General features: G+C 37.4%; 1 protein-coding gene and 1 pseudogene across 4 annotated transcripts in view; one reads left to right on the forward strand and one right to left on the reverse strand.

The window, feature by feature from the left end:
• LOC126765199 (electroneutral sodium bicarbonate exchanger 1) overlaps nt 1–21,394 on the reverse strand; it is a 784,165-nt gene that overhangs the window by 301,832 nt on the left and 460,939 nt on the right. The window lies entirely within an intron of this gene.
• LOC126765611 (small nucleolar RNA U3) lies at nt 9,578–9,780 on the forward strand (annotated as a pseudogene).

Consider the following 21,394-nt stretch of genomic DNA (forward strand, 5'->3'; position numbering starts at 1 on the left):
TCAAATATGCAGAACCTTCTATGATTATTAAAGACTCACTTCTTTTATATTTAATTTCACTTCCCAAAACCGAAGATACCCTTTACAATAATATTATCATACGTTCGACAGTAAAACACCTTAAACGAGTATACTTAGAATTCACCAATATTTTCATATCCCAAAACGACAAATATGGCATACTTGGAAATTGCATTGAAGTAGATGATACTACTATATGCAAGAGAAACCAACTTAAAAAACTAAACAAAACCCATTGCATTTCACAGATCCTTAGCGGAGAAAAAGCGCTCTGCGATTACCAATATGTAAACCAAGCTATAATTGAACTAATAGTGAAGGAACAATATTTCTTTCAAATTTTATTGGAAATATTACTTATAATAATACATCTTTTAAACTAAATGGTACTTTTCTCATAAACTTCTTTAACGAAACTATAACTTTGAATAACGTTAGTTACACAAACTGGCAAACAAGTTCTACCAAATACTTCAGAATAACCTAACGGAAAATGAAATTAAATTAGACTTAAACTATTTACATAAACTACATTTAAATAATGTAAATGAACTAGAACGAATAACATCAAATAACATTATTTCAATTAGCTCAAGCTTCTTAGCAATTCTTGTTGCAGTAACACTACCATTTGTTTTATATATCATACTCAAACCAAAAACCAGGAATTCATTTCTTATCCCACCAATAATAGATTACCCACAGCTTTCAGTAGCCAATAATTCTTAATCAGCGACACGCTGATGCTTAAGAAGGGGGGAGTTATCACAGCTAAAAGTACAACAACAAAGTTGTCGTACTCGTAGCTAGCAAATATACTGATATTACCCAATTCAGCAATATTCAGTAAAAATACAATATCATTGCTCAATTTCCAAAATTTACAACGACAGCACATTTCGTCGGCACTAAACCAGAACAGAAGTCGTGCCGCCGCAATGTGAGCCGTTTCTCGACCAAACTGAAGTTTGCTGTTTGGCTATAATTATTGCTTACGTTAGTATATAGAAATAAGTACTAGTAAGTAAGAATTAGTACATATGTAAGTTTATAGTATATAAGAAAAATTCTGTATAAAAGAAACGTTTTTAATAAAGAAATTCGAGTTCGACTTCACCATTCAAACCAGCGTGTTGTTAATCATCTGGTGGCAAGCATTAACTTACATACAAGTGAAGCTAATAAAAGCGTAAAAAAACACATAATAAAAAAAATAAATTCATAACAAAAGTGAACTAAAAACAGTGGCGGATCCAGAGACGATTCTGGGTGGGGGAAAATTGAATTTATCCTTCGATTTGGGTTTCAAACTTATTACTGCGAGAGAAATACAGTACAAATTATGAAACAAAAATTATCAATTCCAATTTTTAGGTAAACAAAGTGGTTATAATCGAAAAGTCATCCATATGCATGCATTACATATTGGCGCATTTTATAAAAAATTTAAACAGAAAAATCCTTTTACATTGCGTGTTTCATAACGCAAAACGATGACTGCCAAGTTTTGCGAATCTTTCGATGACTTCTTCGGCGGTGATCTCGATGTCATGATGCGTATAAAGCAACGCTAATCCAACTAGTCTTTCTTGAAGCATGGTCGTCCTAAGCAATGTTTTGATGCGGAGAAGATAAGAGAAAGGACGTTCAGAGCTCGCGAGCTTCCAAATCTTCTTTGATGGTATCCAGCAGAGGTATGTAGACAGAGACCCTGTAGTAATCTTCACAGGTTTTCACGTCGTAATTTTCGCGTTTCGTTTGTCGACCACATGTTCGCTTCGTCAACATCGAGTTTTTCCGCCATTTTTTTGGCTTCACAAAAATTGACGAAAAAGAAATGGGTAACTTGGGCAACTTATAGTTACTATGTATATAGATGATTCCGCTCAGCTGGGCATAGCGGGATTCTATTGGACAGTCAAGTTGAGGCGTTTTTGGCGAGATAAACGAATTTAAATGAAACGTCACCATGCGTCGAATGTTTTTATACTCAATAGTACCAATTGTACAGTATGAGACGTATGCTCGCAGAGATATCGAAACTATGGGGCATTCGATAGTCGCAAGCGGCATCTTGTCTATATGTTTTTTGTGGTTCGTGATGTCAACTGACGCTAGGTGACACCACGAACTAGTTCTAGTGTAGAGGTGGTCGAAGATGTGCCACACTCCGGAAGGACTGTCGTCGAAATTGCGATAAAATCTCTGAATTGGTCAAAAGAGACCGGCATAGTAGCAGCCATAGCATCGGTCAAGAGCTGGGCATGAGTCATCAAAAATTCATTTCAATTTCAATAAAAAAAAATTCAATAAAAATACCGCAAGACTTTTTTGACAACCCATTATGTCTCATACTGTACTCAAGACTTCGACTCTTTCTCAATTCAGAATTTAGTACTTCCGCTATGAGTCGCCCAGAAAAGGGCTAAATAAGTTTAGACGGGTCAAATAATGCAATTTATGATAGTATCTTGTTGTGATTTCCATAGTATATTTGGTGAGAAGAGTGTCACTGTTGTATTTTCATTTTTTTATTGCAGAGAATATTTTTCTAGCAAACAAGTGAAATCTTCAGATTCTGCGTTTCCAAGGGGGTGGAAATTTCCCTAATTTCCCACCATCCCCCACCCCCCCCCCCGTGGATCCGCCACTGCTAAATATGTAGTGCATTGTCAAATTATTTATATTTTGGCATAAGCTTTTCCATTGCCAACCTCTCCTGCATTTGTAATTTCATTTTTTCAATTTCTAATTTGTCATTTATTTCTCTTTTTTTTTTAATTCTATTTCCAATTCTAATTCTTTTTCTTTGATTGACATTTCCCTTTCCATTGCTGCCACATCCACCTTAAGCTTTTGCTTCCTTATTTCTGCAATCTCGCCATGAACCTGCAAAATATCTGACAAGGCAGTTTTGGAATACTATATTCCTTTCTGCCTTCGAGTGCACACATTGTCGTTCAACGTAGGACTTTGTAATTCTTCAGCTTCAACTGAACTGCCCGCTTCAACCACACATTCTGCTCCCGATGGACTTGTAGAATCTCTTTCTAACAGCGTCACCAAACTGTCTTCCACTACTGCAGAACAATTTAATCTGCTGCCGTAAATATCGTGCAACTCTTCATAGAAAAAACACATTTTTCTTAAAGTAGGGGAAGGTGGGGAATGTTGGCTGGGAATCCCGGGCCAGCGCGATATTTTTTTCCCTAGTATAGGTTGACAGCTGCAACCAACTGTCATCGGCTCGTCTCATACTAAGCTTAGTTTCTATATAGCACTCGAGCTGTGAACACGTGTTATAACCTCTCTGCGACAACAAAAAGAAATTCGACACTCCGAAAGTTTTTTTTTCAACTCTGTGTACAGTTGATTTTTTTTTCACATTTTCCAATAAATTCATCCAGGTAAATATGTTTATAATATTAGTTGAGCCTTTAGCCTTCGACACACAAAAGAAATTTTCCACGAATTTACATTGTGTTCATTATCCACCGCCATTTTGCAAATATGAGCGTTTGGGGAATCTCGGGAATTACGGGGAATGTCGGGCCACATAGTTTTTTACATTTGACATTTGACATGCTAACTTCATATATTTGAAGTGTATAAGTGATTTTTCGTGCAGAATTTCAACAACACAATAGTTTTTCAACATTTCCTGATAGTTTCGTGCTCCGATAAATTTCTTTTAGTCATTATGCCGCGGTACTATCCCAAACAAGAGAAAATTGTTGATTTCGACAACATTTTGGAGGCGATCAAGTCGGTGAAAATACATCACAATAGCGTTCGACAATCTGCGACGGCACACAAAATTCCGAGGACCAACCTGATGCGTTATATTGCAGCATTTGATGGAGCGAGCATCGACGTTACTACTGCCAATGCCGATGTAATGAAGAATTTGCTGGCTGAAAGCACGACGATGGGCACAAAAACAGTGAGTTCTGCTGGTTTCTTTCTTTTTCTTTCTTCGAATAATAAATAATTTTTTTTTTATTTCAGATCTTCAACATCGAACAAGAGAAGGCGCTGATAAGCTACATTCTCCAGGCCAGCGACATCAACTATGGAATTAGTTTGATGGAGCTTCGTAAGCTCGCGTATGAATTTGCTCGGAAAGTTGGCGCCTCGTATCCGGATCCATGAAACGACAATCAACAGGCGAGTAAGGATTGGCAGTTGGCGTTCATGAAACGCCACAAAAATTTGTCACTGCGAACACCAGAGCAAGTAAGCCAGAGCCGTGCGAAGCGATTCAACAAAGAGAATGTCGATGCATTCTTTGCCAACCTTTCATCCGTTCTCGGTAAGACGCCGTTTGAACCTCACCGAATATGGAACATTGATGAAACCGGGTGCCCGACCGTGCCAACCAGACCTGTCAAAACCATCGCGCGCAAAGGACAAAAGCAGGTCGGCTCATCAACATCTGCCGAAAAAGGCACCAATGTGTCTTTGGCTTTGGCCGTCAGCGCTAGTGGCCAGTCTATACCGCCATTCTTCCTCTTTCCCCGAGTCAACATGAAAGAGATTTTTTTAACTCATGCGAGTCATGGCGCTGTTGGTGTTGTGAACGGTTCTGGTTACATGAACTCTGACGTATTCCCTCAATTCATGCGTCATTTCATCAAGCACACCGGTGCTAATGCCGATTCGCCAACCATGTTGCTGCTGGACAACCACGGTTCGCATTTATCGATCGAGGCGATAGATTTGGCGTTGGATCATGGCATCACGTTGCTGTCTTTTCCGCCGAAATGCACGCACAAAATGCAGCCGCTAGATGTTGCGGTATTTGCACCATTTAAAGGCATGATGACCGTGAAGCATGATGCATGGAAAAAGTCCAACATTGGTGTCACTTTCGATTTGCCTCATGTGCCGCTCCTTGTCGATCAGTGCCTCGATGTTATGTTAACGCCGAAAACCATCAAATCCGGCTTCCGAACAACTGGCATCTACCCGTTCAACCCGCAAATTTTCACTGAAGTTGACTTTGTCGCTTCGGAACTGAGCGGCGAAAATTTGATCGGTGACGAAGAGAAAGACGCCGACAATCAACGTCGAGTTCTTGCCTCTGGTGATGTCATTGTGACTCCTGCGAATGAGGAGGTGTCAACGTCGGAGGCATCGACAAGTGCCACAGCTTCAACAAGTGGTGCTGCATCATCGTCGTTGTCTCTTGTTTCGGCTCCACAGCTCCGTGATGCATTGAAATCGGTTGGCCCGTTGAAATTGGGCACACCTGCGCCGAAATCAAAACGTGGCCGCAAGACAATGGAGCCAACGATTTTGACATCGCCTGAGGTTGTCGCAGATCTGCGTGACAAGGCCGAAAAAAAGCGGCAAAAATTGACGAAGGCAGCCGATGAACCAGCAGCCAAGAAGCAAAAAGGCCGTGGCAAATCGAAGACGCCACGGAAGAGAAGCCCGTCTCCGACCAAAACCGGCATCGAAGAGGACTTCGATTTTTGCCCGATTTGCAAGAAAAAGATGCCGAAGCACGAGAATCGTCAAAACACGGCCCATTGCATCGTTTGTGATCGAGGGGTTCACTTGAAATGTGCCGGACCGAACCCGAACACTTACACCTGCATCCACTGCGAGTCGGAATAATTTTTTTCGCCAATTCCTATTTTTCTTATTATTTATGAATCTCTCTTTCATTTCCATTGATAAATAAACGTTTTTCATCGGTAAAAATCATGTTTTAATCGATTTACAGACATTCCCCACCTTTTTTCAAAATCGCAAAATCAGGTTTTTTGCGCCAATGGCTATAACTTTTAAATTTTTGTAGAATTTTATCAAACCAATGTTATCAAAAGGAAGGTTACGACTCGCACTACAAATCCATGCTTTGGAATTTTCACAAAAAATAACTTTTATGTGACTTTTTAACCGAAATCAAAACGTGGCCCAACATTCCCAATAGAAAAATAATAGTGGTCACAATTAAAAAATAGAGATTTCCTTAAAAGAATTTACTTTTTATTGTGCCGCCTTCCATACTTCCTGCGCCTGTCGACCCTTCCCACTCATTTGCTTTGTTATAATTAGTGCGCATATTGCGTACTTTTGCGCGCACTACTTTCCATCCTACCGTCAGCTGCGTGTCTTCGATGAAACGACCATAAAAACTTTGAGCCGTTGGTTTCTTTAAAAAAAAATTATTTGACTTTGTTTTGTTTTTTTTTTAAATTGAAATGACAAATCTCGAAACTTCTATTTTCCATAAGGAACTCCACACGCGCGTTTTCTTCTGCCGCATTCCACTTACATACATATGTAGCGGGTTGAAACGGCGGTGTTTTGGTTTGCACTGCAATAAAATCATTTGTAACCACATAAACATCAAAATATTTTCATATTTCACTTATATTCAATTTAATTTACCTGAATATCGTGGTTTCCTTCCATATTAATAACGAAATTTATTAAATTTATTAATTTCATACACTTAAACGCCAATAATAAGAAAGTAAACAAATACAGCTGATAGAATAGCGAACTCAAGAAACATACCACGCAGTGTTGTATCAGTCATAAAAAAATATGACAATATGACAATATGACGATATGACTCACTATGACACCTTGTGAATACCCAAAATGTTAATAAAGTAACAATAAAAAATTAGCATTAACATAACATTAAAAACACCTCACGTCTATATACATAAAAGAAAGTTAGTTACACCATTTATAACTCACCCAGTTAGAACAGTGACGGTCATGTTACCTAGTGACATGCCAGTAACGCGTGCCGGTAACGCGTGCCTGCTGTAATAAAACTATATCCTTCTTTCTCACACTTTCATTAAATTTGGTATAAATCAACAAAACTGGTTTCAGGAAAGCGTGACGGTGCATTCTGCAATAGTCTAGTGGGTAAACCACTCACTTGTCATTCCTTCAACCTAAGTTCGAAACCCTAAAATATAAAGATTTTTTTTTATAAAATATATTTTTTTTAATTAATTTTAATAACAAAATAATTTTATTTAAATTTACATTAAATTCATTTCCTTCATCTTTTGACATTTTTTTTTAATAATATAAAAACTATTTCAATAAATTATTACATAGATACAAAAATAATATATACATATACATATGTGTAAAAAATTATTACAATGTTATCATTCTTCAGCTTTTCGCTTTCTATGTTTTTTTTGCTTAAATCTATGGTGGCTCATTTCGATGGACTTCCGCATTTGTTACTCGAAATTTGCAAGTCCACAAGTGCAAAAAAGTGTGAAAACTAAAATGACAATTTTACATGCACCTTTTTGTCGAAGAAGTTGTTGGGCATTCCTCCAAATAGGTATCATCAAAAAGCGCTGGTGAATCCATCTGATTAAGAAATAAAAACTGGGCAGCATCAAAATTCATTTTAAATAACTTAACATAATATAATAAAATACCACCGGGATACAATAATTACAGTGGTACTAATTTGAAAATTCATGAAATAGATGATGTAAAATCGGAATTAGAAGAAACTTGCCCTCATGTGGAATAGAAGAATCTAGCACAATATTATTTTCAATTTCAAGTTGAAGAAATCAATTTCTCTCAAAATGATTTTGAATTCCTCTATATAAAAAAGTTCCACTTGGAATCGTTTGAATATTTACTTTTTTCGGCTGGTACCTAGGAGACTTTTAGCCGTTAGAGGTAAATCTGTGCAACCTATTTTTCGCAACGTTTGCAGAAGATCGATTACTGTATTATGGGATACCCTATTTCTTAAAGCCCAAGCTTTTAATTCTAAACTAAATGAATTATTTTCTATCACTTTTAAAATTTCGCTATCGCTATTATTCCTATCACTAACATAGCTATCACTGCAATTTGAAGAAAAATCAAGGGAGCTTAGTGAACGGCATTTCTCCACATCAGGACATTTACATCTTTTTCACAAATTTTCACAAATTTAGATGCACTAAGATTAAAATCCTTTTTTCCCGGCTCATATATGCACTAAATGTATTTTTCTTCGTATTGAATTAGTATTTGTTTTACTCACCCTTTTTCCAAATATTATTGCACTTGCAGACACAAAATATTCACAAATATTAAAGAAACACAATTATTTGCATAAATCTGCACAATTCTCAATTATCGACGCGTTTGTAACCTGAATTCTTTTTTTCTTCGAATTCAATATGTCACAACGAACAAGCAAACGTCAAATTCACGGTATCATGCTGTACGCTTTCACATCCATCGTTTTCAATGAGCGGTGACAGCTAAAAAATTTGTTTGTCTTCTTTTGTTTTATTTTTGCTTAACATCTGTTGGGTGAAGAGCTTATAATATAAAACAAACAAAAGACACAATAGATTGACATCTTACTCATTTCAAAGGTTTGTGAGGGAGTGTTAGTGACAAGTAAAAATTGTGTAAATGTATTGGAGTTTCGGTCAGGGTCGGGTTTTGCAGGGTCAAGAACTGCGTTTCTATTGTTACACACCGACGCAAAAATTCGGTTTTATTATGATTAAAAAGCACTCAAACACTTCTCCGAATTAGTCATTCATTGGTTTTGTTGGATTATGACCTTGCGAGGCACTACCTTTGCACAGAGCTTTCGCCTCTTCATTTCGCCTGTTTCCAGTTTATCAAATATCTTTTCAACGGTGAATTTCCCTGAGCCCAAGTTCAGTAGTATTTTCCTCCTAAAAGCAATGCTTTGTTAACACACAAAATGTTTTATGCTCAATTTTTTTCTAAACTAATACAAGTTGCTTTACAAAAATGCTATATCTCATTAACTAATAGTTGCAATCCAACTAATATAAATCATGTAGTAGTACTTTCTATGTATGACTGACAACCGGTTCATCATGTGCAGTCCACTTGAATGACTGTCGATTGGACTCCAGTGGGAAATGATGGAGCTATATTTCTATCACTGACGAAAAATTTGGGCTTTATTCCGATTAGAGAGCATTTAAACACTTTTCAGAATCAGTTATTTGTTGGATTATGAACTTGCGAGGCACCTACTTTGCTCATTTCGAACTGATTCCAGCTTAGCAAATATCTTTTCAACTGTGGATTTCCCTGAGCCAAAATTCAACAGTATTTTTCCCCAAAAAGCAATGCTTTATTAACACACGAAATGCTTTATGATCCATTTTTTTGAAGTTATACTTCTTATACAAGTTCGGAAAAGGTTGCGATAGATTCAGGTTGCGCAACCTTGCTCAATATGAATCTAGGCAACCTTGTCTGCGAAGATGTTCGAGCAGCAAGCGAAGCGGTGACAATCGCCGATCGTTTGTTCGTTTCTTTCGGCACAGCTCGGTTTTTCTACCAACAACACAATGTTGCCATGCTTATGCTGTTGTTGTTTTTGTAGAACAATGTTTCAAGTTTTGGTTGGTGACATATTCACATGTGTGCGCATATGTATGTTTGTATGCTTGTGCATTATTGAAGTTATGCTTCTTTTTCTTTCGTTTGTCTTTCATTTCTGCGAATTCTCAACTATTTTGCGTATGTTTTGGTTGAAATACTCTGCGTTGGCCGTTGAAAAATTAAGGCTATACTTTACAGGATTATTTCTGTAGTTAGTCTTCATTTACATTTTTTGGAAATCGACCCGCGATGACGAGGTATATCGTTTTATCTGACAGCGTGAGGCTTAAGAAGTTCATCTCTTATTTTGTCTTGTGGCATATTAGAAATGATGCTTCTTCGAAAATCGTTCGCTTACAACGGATAAAACGACTTCTGAGTGGTGATTTTAATGAATAAATGCCTTTTGGTTGAAATGCTCTGCGTTGGCCGTTGAAAAGTTAAGACTATACTTCTCAGGATCATTCATTCCTTTCATTTCTTAAAAGAAATTAATGGCCTTTAGAAATATGCATATTTGCAATATTTCATTGTCATTTCCATATTCGTAGCAATGGAATTTCTATGGCATAAGTAAAGTAATGGCCGCTGTAGCAGCTTCGCCTACAAACATGTGTAAATATGTATGTATGTATACGTATGATCGTGAATACATATCGACGCAGATTTTTGCGAGAAGCACCAGAAAGTTGTGCAATTTATGATTTTTAGCTTTTGCCATCGTCGCGAAAAGACGTCTTGTTGGCAAAGGCATGCTCGGGGAGATAATAAACTATAATAAATTTATGAAATGTGAATTTAAGTTTTCTAGTTTTCTTTCATACAAAATGATATGCATTTCTTGGAATATCACTCAGAAGTATAACTTCATCCGCGCGTAGGGACTCCACGCACCTTTTTTGTAAACTTACACAAGTTGTTTCACGAAAATGCTATATCTTATTAACTATTATTTATAATCCAACTAATAGAAATCATATAGATGGTAGTAGTAGTATTATCTGTGTATCAGCTACAGTGAAGCGTGGAAGGGTCCTCTAGTATTTACATATTTCATAATTGTTATTATTAGTAATATAATGTATTTACATATTTCATTATTGTTATTTTTAGTAATATATTGTGTTAACATATTTCATTATTGTTGAATAGTGTTCGCAATAACTACATACATACATATTCAGCCACACGTGGCTTTCTTGTTTAGTTACTTAACAATTACACACCCTTTGTCTCGCCTAATATTCGATTGAGATGCTGTTGAGTGATGATTATTAAATAATTATCTTGAATTAAAAACTTTTATTGTCGTAATTTACCAGCAATATGGCGATGAATGCTTTATTATTATGCAAATTCGTGGCGTTTTGAAAATATGTTCGGACATGTCAAAGAATTCAATCAGAAAACTTAAATAAAATTTATTATTGTGGTATTTGATTCGAATTTTATTTATATTTTATATTGAAATATTATTTTTAATAAATTAACCCCCGTCTGATTGCAATTCCAGTAGATTCTAGATATCATATTTTTTATCCATAAATACGGAAATCGATGGACAACCTTCAGAAAGGTCCGATAATTTATATTTTTCTCCCAACACATGAAGACAATATCAAAATAATATTTATAAAGAACATACTCCGGATAGACGTCCTTGTCAAAAAACAATGCTACTTTTTTTATAAAATTATTATATCTTTGAGTTTTAAACATGCAAATATTCTCACCAAAAATGTGAATAGTATCATCTTACTCTTATAATACATTCAATATTATGTGTCTATGGCAAAATACAATTAACACTCCAGTAGTCGCGAGTGCTACAATAGTACCGTTACACCGACAGTCTCATTAATCCTCTATTAGTAAACAACAAACACATTCAGTGTGTTTTCGGCGACCGATGCTAGCGAGTGTTGGAGATTTTTGAAGCCAAAAGAAAAGTTCTTCTATTGTAGTACGCTCGACCACTGGCGTGACATTTTTTTGCGAGCTGCGGTATATGTTTATTTGTTGTAAGTATATTTATTACCTTTTATTGAAGTTGTTATGATATATACAGATAATTAGAAAGTTATAATAAATAAAAGAAATAATTTGTAGATGGCTGGAAGAAGAAGACACTGATGATGAAGATTTAGTGGAGAGTGATTATGAAGATGATTTGTTAGATGAAGACTGCTTGGAAGAATCTCCACATAGTACGGACACAGAACAGGAAGTAGGTAACAGCGAGTCTGACTAAGAAAATGTTGAACAAGTCACTCAGCAATCCGATATAGAATCCGATGATGATATACCACTAAGTTCCCTCGGAAATCTATATTTAACATCTAAAAATGGTACTAAGTGGAGGAAAAGTCCTTACCCAGTCACAAGAACTCGGGCTTGTAACATTCTTAGAGAACATGCAGGGCCTAAAGACGCAGCAAGAAATGCCAAGACTGAGCTAGAATGTTTTGAACTGTATTTTGACTACTCCGTCATGGAAATCATAGTAAACTCCACTAAAATATACATTGAACAAGTAAAATTTAAGTTTTCCAGAGATAGAGATGCTTAACTAACAGATATTTTGGAAATTAGAGCATTTCTTGGTATGCTGTTTGTGATAGGTTGTCAGAAATCTGGAAGACTGAATTTGAAAGAGTTTTGGAACATGAATCGAGGTACAGGTACCGAATTAATTTATCTTTACATGTTACAAATAAGATTTAGATTCCTGAGCAATCAGATTCGACGATATAAGAGACCGAAGAATACGTCAAAAGCATGACAAGCTGGCTCCTGTGAGAGAAATTTTTGAGAAACTTGTTGCCAACCTTCAAAAACAATTTATACCTGGTGAATACCTGACTTTAGATAAACAGCTTATATTTTTTCGTGGACGTTGCAGTTTCAGGCAATATATCCCAAACAAACCTGCCAAGTATGGTATAAAAATCTTTTTGTTAGCTGACGCTAAAGTACCGTACTCTTACCATTTGGAAATATATGCAGATGCCCAGCCGCCAGGTCCATATGAACAGTCTAATAGGGTTGTGGATATAGTGGAACGAATGCTTACTCCCGTAAAACATTCGGGACGCACTGTTACCATGGATAATTGGTTTACGAATATAGATCAATGCAAAGAGCTTGTGAGTAAAACGATCACTGTTGTTGGCATTGTAAAAAAAATAAACCGCAAATTCCACAAAGTTTTAAAAATACCAAAGATAGAAAAGAAAACGATTCAGTATTTGGCTTTCAAAAAGAAGGTACTTAAGTGTCATATGTTCCAAAAAAAAATAAGGTAGTGCTAATTTATTCTTCTATGCACTATGACGGCAATATCGACTCGCACACAGGAGATAAACGTAAGCCAAAAATGATTACATTTTATAATAATAACAAATATGGCGTAGATATTGTGGACAAGATGTGCGGTTCTTACGATGTCTCCAGGAATTCTAGACGCTGGCCTCTTACTGTATTCTTAGATTTGATGAATATAAGTGCCATAAACGGTTATGTTATACATAAAATAAACCATGGCTACAGTAACAAGTCACGAAAAGATTATTTACATGAAATTGGTTTCGAGCTCGTGGCTCCTTGCATAAAGCGGAGAATGTATACTGGAAGTGTTACAAAATCTATAAAAATGAAAGCTAAAATTTTTTTGGGCCTAAATGATCCACCGGAAATGAATCCCGGTCCAGCAAAACCCCCAAATACCGGTCGAGTCGGAAAATGTTTCTTTTGTGGCAGAGCGCGACACAAGTCGACAAGAAAGCAATGCTACACATGTAAAAAATGAATTTGTCCTGATCATCAGTTTCTTCTTTGTCCAGACTGCACCGAAATTGAAGAATCGGAGTTGTTTGATATAAGCAAATAAAAAATTAGTCATTTTGGATTGGAAGTCAAAATTTTACGTTATTTTTTAGTTATTCGCAAGAAGTCTGATTTTAAGTTCCTAATATGTTTAAAATGAACATTTTTTGGTTGATTTGGTTTTATAATAAACTGTTACTTATTATTATTAAAACATATTTTTTTTATTTACGAATATTTCGTTTCAAACCCTTATGTCCAAAATATTCTACACATGTAGTACGCACGACTAGCACAAATAGGGGCGCGACCACTGGAGTGTTAAGAATCCAGTACAGGGTTTTCGGCTATGAGCGATCGAATGAAACTTAATCAAACTTCTAACTTTTTACTAGAGGAATCTTGCCTTAATTAATCAAAGTCGGTGCGATTTGAGAACGTCTGAGGTGACCTAAACTCACTTACATAGTAAAAAGATACACGTGGAGGTTACTAATATGAGCAGTGCCTATATAATCAAAGCATGCGAAACTTGGAGCCCGCTTCTTGCATATTCTTCTTATTGCATATTCTATGATACCCACTCACCTTACACAACTTTCCTTATGTTCAGACACCATCGCAACGGCATCACCTTTAAGTGATCTCGATAAGAACTAACTTGCATCTTGCGAGCTAAGCAAAAACAACAAGCCGGATACTTTAGTCAGCTTCTTTTATTATCTGATCCTAAGGCCTAGGTTTCTCTGTAGTATTGTTGACTTTAAAGGTCTCTTAAAGACACCTCTTTACACAAATCTCACTCTGTTATGGTACATCGTTGATAGCTGAAGTTTAGGTTTTCTTATCCTCCCAAATCATATAACCTCATATGGTAACATATGCTTTCTTTCAACTTAACCTAACGAAATATTATTATATTTCCTCTGTTTTATTGCTGAAATGAAATTTTTCAATTTTTCAACAAATAACATCTTAATCTCAACGCCAGAAAATCAAGTTGAAAGCTAATAAAACAGACACGAAGCTACGGCAGCCGACAACTAAATTCAAGGTAAAACTGAAAGAGTATGATTGACTATTAGTAGCAAGTAAAATTTAATAAATAACTATTCTCCTTCTCAATTGGCGTAGACACCGCTTACGCGATTATAGCCGAGTTAACAACAGCGCGCCAGTCGTTTCTTCTTTTCGCTCCGTGGCGCCAATTGGATATTCCATGCGAAGCCAGGTCCTTCTCCACTTGGCCCTTCCAACGGAGTGGAGGTCTTCCTCTTCCTCTGCTTCCCCCCGCGGGTAATACTTTCAGACCTGGAGTGTTTTCGTCCATTCGCACAACATGACCAAGCCAGCGTAACCGCTGTCTTTTAATTCGCTGAACTATGTCAATGTCGTCGTATATCTCATAAAGCTCATCGTTCCATCGAATGCAATATTCGCCGTGGCCAATGCGCAAAGGATCATAAATCTTCCGCAGAACTTTTCTCTCGAAAACCCGCAACGTCGACTCATCAGTTGTTGTCAACGTCCAGGCCTCTGCACCATATAGCAGGACGGGAATTATGAGTGACTTATAGAGTTTGGTTTTTGTTTGTCGAGAGAGGACTTTGCTTCTCAATTGCCTACTCAATCCGAAGTAGCACCTGTTGGCAAGAGCAATCCTGCGTTGGATTTCCAGGCTGACATTGTTGGGGGTGCTTACGCTGGTTCCAAGATAGACGAAATTAGCTACAACTTCAAAGTTATGACTGTCAACAGTGACGTGAGAGCCAATTCGCGAGTGCGACGACTGTTTGTTTGATGACAGGAGATATCTCGTCTTGCCCTCGTTCACTGCCAGACCCATTTCTTTTGCTTCCTTGTCCAGTCTGGAGAAAGCAGAACTAACGGCGCGGGTGTTGAGACCGATGATATCAATATCATCAGCATACACCAGCAGCTGTACACTCTTATAGAAGATGGTACCTTCTCTATATAGTTCTGCAGCTCGAATTATTTTCTCCAGAAGCAGGTTGAAGAAGTCACAGCATAGGGAGTCGCCTTGTCTGAAACATCGTTTGGTATCGAGGTCCTTCCCGATCCTGACGGAGTTTTTGGTGTTGCCCAACGTCAGTTTACACAGCCGTATTAGTTCTACTTTGATATCAAATTCAGACATCGCGGCATAGAGTCAGCACCTTTTCGTACTGTCGAAAGCAGCTTTGTAATCGACGAAGAGGTGGTGTGTGTCGATTCTCCTTTCACGGCTCTTTCCAAAATTTGGCCCATGGTGAATATCTGGTCGGTTGTTGATTTTCCAGGTCTATAGCCACACTGATAAGGTCCAATCAGTTAGTTGACGGTGGGCCTTAATCTTTCACACAATACGCTCGATAGGATCTTATACGCGATGTTAAGGAGGCTTATCCCACGGTAGTTGGCGCCGATTGTGGGGTCCCTCTTTTTGTGGATTGGGCAGAGCACACTTAAATTCCAATCGTTGGGCATGCTTTCGTCTGACCATATTTTGCAAAGAAGCTGATGCATGCTCCTTATCAGTTCTTCGCCGCCGTGTTTGAATAGCTCGGCCGGCAATCCATTGGCACCCGCTGCTTTGTTATGCTTCAGACTGGTAATTGCATTTCGAACTTCTTCACGGTTGGGCAATGGAAATTCTGCTCCATCGTCATCGATTGGAGAATCGGGTTCGCTTTCGCCTGGCTCTCTGCGTTCACTGCCATTCAGCAGGCTGGAGAAGTGTTCCCTTCATAATTTAAGTATGCTCGGGCATCGGTCACTAGATCACCTTTGGGGGTTCTACAAGATATCCTCCGGTCTTGAAACCTTCTCTAAGCCGACGCATTTTTCGTAGAATTTTCGAGCATTACCCCTGTCGGCCAGCTTATCAAGCTCTTCGTACTCACGCATTTCGGCCTCTTTCTTCTTCTGTCTACAAATGCGTCTCGCTTCCCTTTTCAACTTTCGGTATCTATCCCATCCCGCACGTGTAGTGGTCGCTCGTAACGCTGCGAGGTAGGCAGGCTGTTTTCTCTCCGCGGAAACACGGCACTCCTCGTCGTACCAGCTGTTCTTTCGCATTTTCCGAAAACCAATGGTTTCGGTTGCAGCTGTACGTAAGGAGCTTGAAATGCTGTCCCACAGTTTCCTTATACCGAGTTGTTGACGAATGCTCTCAGAGACCAGGAGTGCAAGTCGAGTAGAAAATCGTTCGGCTATTTTTTGTGATTGAAGCTTCTCGACGTCGAACCTTCGTTGTGTTTGTTGACGTGCGTTTGTTGCTGCACAGAGGCGGGTGTGAATCTTGGTTGCAACAGGATAGTGGTCCGAGTCGATGTTAGGATCTCGGAACGCATGCACATCTAAAACATTGGAGACGTGTCTTCCATCTATCACAACATGATAGATATGGTTGGTGGTTTTTCGATCCGGAGACAGCCAGATGGCTTGATGAATCTTCTTATGCTGGAATCTAGTAGTACAGATAAACACATTCAAGCATTAGTATAGCTGATTGGAATTCATGCATTACATTATGAATAAAATACAAATACGCCTCTGATAAACCTTTAGAAATGCATTCTTCATCCGCATTATTTAGTTCAGTATCTGACATTCCATATGATACAAATTTCCAGATTTCTTTTCTGCAGTTGTTTTTCCCCTTTTGTAAAAAGTACCTTTTAACCGCAGGCCAAGAATGTAATAATCTGTCAATTGCAGGCAAAAGGGAAAGTCATCGAGTGGGAACATGCCCAACAGATGCTTGTATTCGATACATGCAAACTCAAAACATTCCTTTTACTTTTCATTTGACAAAGCTGATGAGCTAAATTCATTGAAGGTTTTAATCACAATATTTTGTACGTCGACAGATAAAGCATTTAAAGCACTTTTGATGCAGTAATTTATTACATGGCAGTTGCAATTTGCCTTTACAATTTTATGGTTTACCTCTTTAAGTTTTTTATATAAGGAATTATGAACACTGTAATTAACTGCCGCATTATCCGCACTGTATGCTGCAATTTGCTGAATGTTAAGGTTATTTTCAGTTGTTATTCTTACGATATTTCCAAAAATGTCTTTGGCAGCCTCTTTTGGGTCTCCATAAAAATCTAAAATTTTTTGTTGTATTCCTGTTTCAGCATCGAAGTATTGAACGGCATATGGATACGTTTTCAAGTTTCCAATATTTGATGCGTCGCTGCTTACAGAACAGTAAAAACTTTCTTTTAATGCATCAGTTACTTTTTCTCATGCGTATGGTGCCAATACGTTGCGTGTTATAGCTGATGTTTTGGTATGGCCACAACTTATTTTATTAGCAATTTTACAGCCCTATTCTCACACCCTCACAAAAGTCACCAACCTCACTACAGCGATGTTTCTCACTATAGTGATGGTTACCTTATTCTGGCGAAAATTCAAAAGCTCAAATGCTCACTATTATCACAAATATCTGTGACGTGTGAAAGCAGCCATCATAATAGAAAACATCTGTGTTTGTTTTGTTTTAAATCAATATTTTACTTTTTTTAAAAAATTGAGAATTGAGTGTTATAATTAGCATGGAGGAACTATTATTTGTATATGCGGCAATTGTTGAGGAGGAGGAATCGGGCGGTAGGAGGAAAGTGTTAAAGGGTTTGCGAGACAAAAGCGATCCTTTTATCCTAGAGTAGAGTAAGAGAAAGTTGTGTACTTTTTTGTTTGCTTATTTTTCTTAAAACAGCTGTTTGACAACTAAAAGCTTTTTACCTCACGTGGTGACTTTTTTAAGCTTTTTTCTTATGAGGTTTCAGCAAGAATAGCCTCACAAAATATGCCTCACAAGAAATCTCTCAAATTTTTCCTCTCAACTCAGTTGGGAGGTTTTTTTAGAATAGGGCTGTTACTGTAGCAAAATATTGAAGAACTTAGTTTTAACTGACAGTCTAAGCTGTTGTAACTAAGCCCGTAAACAACATTGTGAAAAACGCACATTAGTTCAGCCCTGGATATGTGTGAATCCTCCTTTGAGTCTGCCGGAACAGTGAAGTTAATCATGCTGTGTGACAATTTTTGAGACAATGCTAATTTCATATGCCGTTTTGCTTGGGCATGTTTGCGTAATGCTCGATTTCCTTCATATTTTATACCAGGGATAATGGGATGCCCAACTTATTCCAGTGTGAGAGCGCCTTAAAATAAACGTTTTTTATCACATTTTCCATTATGGCCAGATCGAAGAAAGTAAGAATTTTTGGGCATTTAAATTAAAATACCTAACATTTATTACGATTGTAAATTATTATATATCGGACTTTTAATATATGGCGAAACTACCGAAGTCCTGTTTTATGCTCTTATAGTATATTAAAACAACTGATTATTGATCTTTCAATACTTAATAAGGTGAATTAAGCCTGTTAGTTCTCAATTATTAAATGTTTTTAATCATTGGTAACTGAAAATTAATGCTACTATGCATCAAATTGCAAAACATTTCATGAAATATATTTAAATTTCGCATTTTTATGATTTTCATTGTTTCATTGGTGTTTAGCAAATGATGATACATATTTTAATATTGAACTTTTTTAATTTTAAAAATTAACTGGACAAATTAAACTTTATCTTGACACTTGACAGGACCTAAAAAATCTTGACAATCAAGCACATTCCAGGCCATGTGGCAACCCTTTTCGAAGTGCTTCTTCCACGAACAACTTTCTTTGGATTTGGCTCGTCTTGGAAGACCTACACGGTCGATTGCTGTTTTGTTTCGGGCTCATACGCATAGATTCATGATTCGTCACCTGTGACGATCTTATAAACGTCTTTTGAAGCACCGCGATCGTATTTTTTGAGCATTTCTTTACACCAATCCACACGAGCCTCTTTTTGAGCAATTGTCAAATTGTGCGGGATCCAACGAGAACAAACCTTTTTTACGGCCAGGTGTTCATGCAATATCGAATGTATGCTAGTGGGAGAAATGCATGCCTCTATCTGAAGGTATGTTACATGACGGTCTTGCATTATCAGTTCACGTACGGCATCGATGTTTTCTGGCACAACGGCTGTTTTTGGACGACCTTCACGGAATTCGTCTTTGAGTGAGCGTCGGCCACGATTGAATTCGTTGTACCAGTTTTTCACAGTGCTATAGGATGGTGCTTCATAGCCATACAAAGATTTTAGTTCATCGATGCACTCTTGTCGTGATAGTCCACGTCGAAAGTTGTGAAAAATGATCACACGAAAATTTTCACGAGTTAATTCCATTTTTTAGCCGAGATGAATTTTTTAATTCCCTATAAATAAAACAATTCATGATTAAATGACAAAACGTTCAGAGTGATGTTATGCTATAAAATGTCAAACTTTCCAATGGAAATGTCAGATTGCACCTGGCAACAATTAGTGTTGCCTAGGCCAGAAATATATATAGCAGCCGTATACGCAGGGCAAAAAGTATAAAAATAACTAACCTAAAAAAATGTTAAATATGCCGAAAAAAGAGCGATAGAATTAGAGAATTTGAAACAACTTTCAAAGCATTTTCCCCAACACATAGAAAAATTTTGTCCACACTATGAAATGAGTAATGGTTTCTGGAAAATATATTCATTAGACCGTGTGACCTAAGTGCAATCTAAATATTTTCATGAAATTCGAAAAATTCTGTCAAGTTATGAAATAATATCTACTGTATTAGTGACCCAGAGTGCGACATATTAAAACAATAGCCGTGTTTTATTTGACCATCATAAACTAATAGCTTAACCATTGACAAATAAAACGCATTTAGCTTATGTCATATTTTCGCCTAAAAACAAAGTTTGTTGGCAACGCGGGCGGGAACAGTAAGCTGATATTCAATTTGATTCAAATAGTCTGATGTGGAGAAAAGGCTAGTTTGAATTCTTCAATTAGTAAACGGGTTATTAAATTACTATATAAATATATTTATTTTGTTTATTTGATGATATTAATACAAAAAAATTATAATATAATAAAATGGCCGTATGATATATGTATATAGTATAAAAAATAATTTCCAACCAGTTTTCGCAAATGCTTTTGAAGAAAGAGTGCTAGGTCTATATTCACAGAAATGAACCTGTGAAACGGTCGAAAATTGTTAAAGTATATTGTGTGCTCTTCATTAGAAAGCTTCTTGACCGTTACTTATGTAGAAAATAGTTAGAGTACAACAAAAATATACAATTAAAATCTGTTGCCGTAGCAATTTCGGAATACAAAAACAATTGCATGGCGATCTTTGCCACAGAGTCAAACAATGTTACAGGAAATTCCAGTAATTATTGCAATATAGGGTGGAGCCTGGCAACGTTGCATTCTGCATCCAACAACAGCTGTGACAACATGCGAATTCGTGCCATCTTTCTTATGCCAAAGTGTGTGACCCTAATAATTGTAATCATTACGGGTCAGCCAAAATGCTTGCTTAAAACGAGCCAAGCGGCACACTACAGTTGAGGGAAGCCAAACACAACAACACACAGCAATAATAATAACACAGTTGCTTGTAAGCGAATGCCTTCAACGCTTGCACCACGACCAAGAGCAAATAGATTTTGACAGCGTGGGGTAAGAGAAAGTTGGGGTAGCAGTAAAACCAAGAACAATGTGCTGATGCAGCAGATTTGCACAACCGCCAAGTCAAGCGAGCATATGCGACAACAGCAATATGTTGTTGCCACAGCGTTGGCGCCCGTTTGTATCGGTTAACAGTACGTCGAGGCGTTGGGGCGTAGCGTGACTGTTCGTAAATCTAATAAATGCATCCGATCCTGGTCATAAATGCAATTGCTGTGGCACGCATATACACAAACGCTTAAGTAAAGCTTGCAGCAAGCTCTGGTACACATACCCACAAATGAACATAAATACATAAAAGCGTTCGGTTAGCTCAGGTTTCACCATTTCACGCTAATAAATAGGATATAACCGATATTTGCACTAACGCACATGCAGAAATGTGCTTGCTGCGGCATGTTGCACAAAGCAAATAAGCTGCACGCTGGTATTGGGTGTCCTTTTATGCGCTGTTACCGCGCTTTAACTGCCTTTGCTCTAACTGCTTTCGCTTGCTTAATGATTGCTCTAACTCACTTTACTTATGTCTTTGCGGTTAACTGCTACTGCCTCAGAAACTGACAAAGGG

This window comes from Bactrocera neohumeralis, unplaced genomic scaffold, assembly GCF_024586455.1.
Source record: "Bactrocera neohumeralis isolate Rockhampton unplaced genomic scaffold, APGP_CSIRO_Bneo_wtdbg2-racon-allhic-juicebox.fasta_v2 cluster10, whole genome shotgun sequence".
Taxonomy (NCBI): Eukaryota; Metazoa; Arthropoda; class Insecta; order Diptera; family Tephritidae; genus Bactrocera; species Bactrocera neohumeralis.